The sequence below is a fragment of the Schistocerca gregaria genome, chromosome 3 (assembly GCF_023897955.1).
Source record: "Schistocerca gregaria isolate iqSchGreg1 chromosome 3, iqSchGreg1.2, whole genome shotgun sequence".
Lineage (NCBI taxonomy): Eukaryota > Metazoa > Arthropoda > Insecta > Orthoptera > Acrididae > Schistocerca > Schistocerca gregaria.
In genome coordinates, this window is record NC_064922.1 from 19,443,396 (window position 1) to 19,450,219 (window position 6,824).

General features: G+C 49.1%; 2 non-coding genes across 2 annotated transcripts; both read left to right on the plus strand.

Annotated features, from left to right (window-relative positions):
- Positions 1–502: 502 nt before the first annotated feature.
- Positions 503–575, plus strand: Trnaa-cgc (transfer RNA alanine (anticodon CGC)). The gene has a single exon. It is a non-coding gene; the product is annotated as a tRNA-Ala (tRNA).
- Positions 576–3,660: 3,085 nt separating this feature from the next.
- On the plus strand, positions 3,661–3,733 carry Trnaa-cgc (transfer RNA alanine (anticodon CGC)). Its single transcript has one exon. It is a non-coding gene; the product is annotated as a tRNA-Ala (tRNA).
- The last annotated feature ends 3,091 nt before the right edge of the window (positions 3,734–6,824 follow it).

The window sequence follows — 6,824 nt, forward strand, 5'->3', positions numbered from 1 at the left end:
TAAATAATGCTGTCACTAGCGTGAGCGTTGCGTGAGCGTCGTGTAAAGTCGGAAAAGTCGGCTGCGTGGGTGAGTGCCAAGGTTGGGGAGCGTTTTGTAGTATGCGCAGTGCAATGGAGACGCGGAAACTTGTTGTGGCCCAGTGTTTTGCAGTTGGAGGACAAGATTAGTACACAGTAGTAAAGAGCGAGGCACTGAGTTGGCATGAATAATGGAGTGCACAATGGGGCTCGAGATGTGTTTGTTACCTCAGGTGCTGTATGATTGTCGACAAGGAGTGAAAACGGAGCAATTTGTGACGGCTCTTTCAATTTAAGACGTTAAAAACAGACGGAATTTGCATTTCTAATACCAGAGCATCGAAACTACTTGGAACTTTTGTGTATATGAACGTGTCCGCGCCTTTGTACTCTGCTCCCTTCACCGCTACAAACCAACCAACCATTGTGTCCGTGCGCATCAGAGTCGCAAAGAATGGGGAATAGCGCAGTTTGGTCGTGCCTGGGGCGTAGCTCAGTTGGTAGAGCGTTCGCTTCGCATGTGAAAGGTGCAGCGTTCAAGCCGCGGTGCCTCAATTTTTTGTGGTCAGTGCATTGTAAGTGTTGGTCGCGGCGAACCTAAAGGCACGCAATATGTTGCAAAGCCAGCGTCACAGACTGATATGATGTATACTGACGTAAGGAGAGCAAGATGTAAGTGAGGGGACCGGCTGTTATCGAGGTGTCATCGAGTGCAGATCGGTCTTAGGTATCACGGCTTAACCTCATTGAAGTCTATAGGGTGGACAACACGTTCGTCTTACTCAGAGCGGTGTCCGAACTATATTTTCGACGTTGTACGTGCCACTTTCATTGTGGCCAACTACGATTCGATACAGAATGCACGAAACCTGAAAGACACCCTAACGGATACATAGAGAGTAGTGTTTGTCTGCTGAATAATGGGAGTGCAAGGGTCTGTGTCGTCTATATGGCTGTTTGTAGCACCATTAGTCTTTGGGATGGCGGGCGTAGCTCAGATGGTAGAGCGCTCGTTTAGTATGCGAGAGGTACTGGGATCAATACCCAGTGCCTCCAGAATTTTTAACACACCTACATGCGCACCTTGCCATGCAAGTGGAATAATTCACAGCCAGCAGATGTGTTTAGGAAGATACAAGCGAATGATTAGCATCCACAATTGGCAAGCGTGCTGTTATTAGTGCGCGGGAAGCACCCTCCTCCCACGCCTACACTTTATTTAGAAACAGTACAAGTGTTCCCGTAAGATTCTCAAGCCTATGTCGGAAAGATCTGCGTTGCGCCGAGTTCACGTAAATCCCACTGCACATTCCTATTCTTTGCGTGCAGTCGGCTGCTACTGGTGTTGCTAGTTGTGACTGCTGATAACAGATGCCGTAGCAATCAATTCATGGAATGAGTTGTATGTTTTGCGATAGTCTGTCTCTGACAAGCAAGCACAGGTGACATAGGTGCGAACACAGGAAGCTAGCAGACCCTCGCTGCCTGCAGACACCGAGCAGCCACACTAGGAGGGCGGCCTAAGCCGTAGGCGAAATGTGTTCATTCGCTATGGCGCGACGTCGAACTATAAATAATGCTGTCACTAGCGTGAGCGTCGTGGAAAGTCGGAAAAGTCGGCTGCGTGGGTGAGTGCCAAGTTTGGGGAGCGTTTTGTTGTGTGCGCAGTGCAATGGAGACGCGGAAACTTGTTGTGGCCCAGTGTTTTGCAGTTGGGGGACAAGATTAGTACACAGTAGTAAAGAGCGAGGCACTGAGTTGGCATGAATAATGGAGTGCACAATGGTGCTCGAGATGTGTTTGTTACCTCAGGTGCTGTATGATTGTCGACAAGGAGTGAAAACGGAGCAATTTGTGACGGCTCTTTCAATTTAAGACGTTAAAAACAGACGGAATTTGCATTTGTAATACCAGAGCATCGAAACTACTTGGAACTTTTGTGTATATGAACGTGTCCGCGCCTTTGTACTCTGCTCCCTTCACCGCTACAAACCAACCAACCATCGTGTCCGTGCGCATCAGAGTCGCAAAGAATGGGGAATAGCGCAGTTTGGTCGTGCCTGGGGCGTAGCTCAGTTGGTAGAGCGTTCGCTTCGCATGTGAAAGGAGCAGCGTTCAAGCCGCGGTGCCTCCATTTTTTGTGGTCAGTGCATTGTAAGTGTTTGTCGCGGCGAACCTAAAGGCACGCAAGATGTTGCAATGCCAGCGTCACAGACTGATATGATGTATACTGACGTAAGGAGAGCAAGATGTAAGTGAGGGGACCGGCTGTTATCGAGGTGTCACCGAGTGCAGATCGGTCTTAGGTATCACGGCTTAACCTCATTGAAGTCTAGAGGGTGGACAACACGTTCGTCTTACTGAGAGCGGTGTCCGAACTCTATTTTCGACGTTGTACGTGCCACTTTCATTGTGGCCAACTACGATTCGATACAGAATGCACGAAACCTGAAAGACACCCTAACGGATACATAGAGAGTAGTGTTTGTCTGCTGAATAATGGGAGTGCAAGGGTCTGTGTCTTCTATATGGCTGTTTGTAGCACCATTAGTCTTCGGGGTGGCGGGCGTAGCCCAGATGGTAGAGCGCTCGGTTAGTATGCGAGAGGTACTGGGATCAATACCCAGTGCCTCCAGAATTTTTAACACACCTACATGCGCACCTTGCCATGCAAGTGGAATAATTCACAGCCTGCAGATGTGTCTAGGAAGATACAAGCGAATGATTAGCATCCACAAGTGGCAAGCGTGCTGTTATTAGTGCGCGGGAAGCACCCTCCTCCCACGCCTACACTTTATTTAGAAACAGTGCAAGTGTTCCCGTAAGATTCTCAAGCCTATGTCGGAAAGATCTGCGTTGCGCCGAGTTCACGTAAATCCCACTGCACATTCCTATCCTTTGCGTGCAGTCGGCTGCTACTGGTGTTGCTAGTTGTGACTGCTGATAACAGATGCCGTAGCAATCAATTCATGGAGTGAGTTGTATGTTTTGCGTTAGTCTGTCTCTGACAAGCAAGCACAGGTGACATAGGTGCGAACACAGGAAGCTAGCAGACCCTCGCTGCCTGCAGACACCGAGCAGCCACACTAGGAGGGCGGCCTAAGCCGTAGGCGAAATGTGTTCATTCGCTTTGGCGCGACGTCGAACTATAAATAATGCTGTCACTAGCGTGAGCGTCGTGGAATGTCGGAAAAGTCGGCTGCGTGGGTGAGTGCCAAATTTGGCGAGCGTTTTGTAGTATGCGCAGTGCAATGGAGACGCGGAAACTTGTTGTGGCCCAGTGTTTTGCAGCTGGACGACAAGAGTAGTACACAGTAGTAAAGAGCGAGGCACTGAGTTGGCATGAATAATGTAGTGCTCAATGGGACTCGGGATGTGTTTGTTACCTCAGGTGCTGTATGATTGTCGACAAGGAGTGAAAACGGAGCAATTTGTGACGGCTCTTTCAATTTAAGACGTTAAAAACAGATGGAATTTGCATTTCTAATACCAGAGCATCGAAACTACTTGGAACTTTTGTGTATATGAACGTGTCCGCGCCTTTGTACTCTGCTCCCTTCACCGCTACAAACCAACCAACCATTGTGTCCGTGCGCATCAGAGTCGCAAAGAATGGGGAATAGCGCAGTTTGGTCGTGCCTGGGGCGTAGCTCAGTTGGTAGAGCGTTCGCTTCGCATGTGAAAGGTGCAGCGTTCAAGCCGCGGTGCCTCAATTTTTTGTGGTCAGTGCATTGTAAGTGTTGGTCGCGGCGAACCTAAAGGCACGCAATATGTTGCAAAGCCAGCGTCACAGACTGATATGATGTATACTGACGTAAGGAGAGCAAGATGTAAGTGAGGGGACCGGCTGTTATCGAGGTGTCATCGAGTGCAGATCGGTCTTAGGTATCACGGCTTAACCTCATTGAAGTCTATAGGGTGGACAACACGTTCGTCTTACTCAGAGCGGTGTCCGAACTATATTTTCGACGTTGTACGTGCCACTTTCATTGTGGCCAACTACGATTCGATACAGAATGCACGAAACCTGAAAGACACCCTAACGGATACATAGAGAGTAGTGTTTGTCTGCTGAATAATGGGAGTGCAAGGGTCTGTGTCGTCTATATGGCTGTTTGTAGCACCATTAGTCTTTGGGATGGCGGGCGTAGCTCAGATGGTAGAGCGCTCGTTTAGTATGCGAGAGGTACTGGGATCAATACCCAGTGCCTCCAGAATTTTTAACACACCTACATGCGCACCTTGCCATGCAAGTGGAATAATTCACAGCCAGCAGATGTGTTTAGGAAGATACAAGCGAATGATTAGCATCCACAATTGGCAAGCGTGCTGTTATTAGTGCGCGGGAAGCACCCTCCTCCCACGCCTACACTTTATTTAGAAACAGTACAAGTGTTCCCGTAAGATTCTCAAGCCTATGTCGGAAAGATCTGCGTTGCGCCGAGTTCACGTAAATCCCACTGCACATTCCTATTCTTTGCGTGCAGTCGGCTGCTACTGGTGTTGCTAGTTGTGACTGCTGATAACAGATGCCGTAGCAATCAATTCATGGAATGAGTTGTATGTTTTGCGATAGTCTGTCTCTGACAAGCAAGCACAGGTGACATAGGTGCGAACACAGGAAGCTAGCAGACCCTCGCTGCCTGCAGACACCGAGCAGCCACACTAGGAGGGCGGCCTAAGCCGTAGGCGAAATGTGCTCATTCGCTATGGCGCGACGTCGAACTATAAATAATGCTGTCACTAGCGTGAGCGTCGTGGAAAGTCGGAAAAGTCGGCTGCGTGGGTGAGTGGCAAGTTTGGGGAGCGTTTTGTAGTATGCGCAGTGCAATGGAGACGCGGAAACTTGTTGTGGCCCAGTGTTTTGCAGTTGGGGGACAAGATTAGTACACAGTAGTAAAGAGCGAGGCACTGAGTTGGCATGAATAATGGAGTGCACAATGGTGCTCGAGATGTGTTTGTTACCTCAGGTGCTGTATGATTGTCGACAAGGAGTGAAAACGGAGCAATTTGTGACGGCTCTTTCAATTTAAGACGTTAAAAACAGACGGAATTTGCATTTGTAATACCAGAGCATCGAAACTACTTGGAACTTTTGTGTATATGAACGTGTCCGCGCCTTTGTACTCTGCTCCCTTCACCGCTACAAACCAACCAACCATCGTGTCCGTGCGGATCAGAGTCGCAAAGAATGGGGAATAGCGCAGTTTGGTCGTGCCTGGGGCGTAGCTCAGTTGGTAGAGCGTTCGCTTCGCATGTGAAAGGAGCAGCGTTCAAGCCGCGGTGCCTCCATTTTTTGTGGTCAGTGCATTGTAAGTGTTTGTCGCGGCGAACCTAAAGGCACGCAAGATGTTGCAATGCCAGCGTCACAGACTGATATGATGTATACTGACGTAAGGAGAGCAAGATGTAAGTGAGGGGACCGGCTGTTATCGAGGTGTCACCGAGTGCAGATCGGTCTTAGGTATCACGGCTTAACCTCATTGAAGTCTAGAGGGTGGACAACACGTTCGTCTTACTGAGAGCGGTGTCCGAACTCTATTTTCGACGTTGTACGTGCCACTTTCATTGTGGCCAACTACGATTCGATACAGAATGCACGAAACCTGAAAGACACCCTAACGGATACATAGAGAGTAGTGTTTGTCTGCTGAATAATGGGAGTGCAAGGGTCTGTGTCTTCTATATGGCTGTTTGTAGCACCATTAGTCTTCGGGGTGGCGGGCGTAGCCCAGATGGTAGAGCGCTCGGTTAGTATGCGAGAGGTACTGGGATCAATACCCAGTGCCTCCAGAATTTTTAACACACCTACATGCGCACCTTGCCATGCAAGTGGAATAATTCACAGCCTGCAGATGTGTCTAGGAAGATACAAGCGAATGATTAGCATCCACAAGTGGCAAGCGTGCTGTTATTAGTGCGCGGGAAGCACCCTCCTCCCACGCCTACACTTTATTTAGAAACAGTACAAGTGTTCCCGTAAGATTCTCAAGCCTATGTCGGAAAGATCTGCGTTGCGCCGAGTTCACGTAAATCCCACTGCACATTCCTATCCTTTGCGTGCAGTCGGCTGCTACTGGTGTTGCTAGTTGTGACTGCTGATAACAGATGCCGTAGCAATCAATTCATGGAGTGAGTTGTATGTTTTGCGTTAGTCTGTCTCTGACAAGCAAGCACAGGTGACATAGGTGCGAACACAGGAAGCTAGCAGACCCTCGCTGCCTGCAGACACCGAGCAGCCACACTAGGAGGGCGGCCTAAGCCGTAGGCGAAATGTGTTCATTCGCTTTGGCGCGACGTCGAACTATAAATAATGCTGTCACTAGCGTGAGCGTCGTGGAAAGTCGGAAAAGTCGGCTGCGTGGGTGAGTGCCAAATTTGGCGAGCGTTTTGTAGTATGCGCAGTGCAATGGAGACGCGGAAACTTGTTGTGGCCCAGTGTTTTGCAGCTGGACGACAAGAGTAGTACACAGTAGTAAAGAGCGAGGCACTGAGTTGGCATGAATAATGTAGTGCTCAATGGGACTCGGGATGTGTTTGTTACCTCAGGTGCTGTATGATTGTCGACAAGGAGTGAAAACGGAGCAATTTGTGACGGCTCTTTCAATTTAAGGCGTTAAAAACAGACGGAATTTGCATTTGTAATACCAGAGCATCGAAACTACTTGGAACTTTTGTGTATATGAACGTGTCCGCGCCTTTGTACTCTGCTCCCTTCACCGCTACAAACCAACCAACCATCGTGTCCGTGCGCATCAGAGTCGCAAAGAATAGGGAATAGCGCAGTTTGGTCGTGCCTGGGGC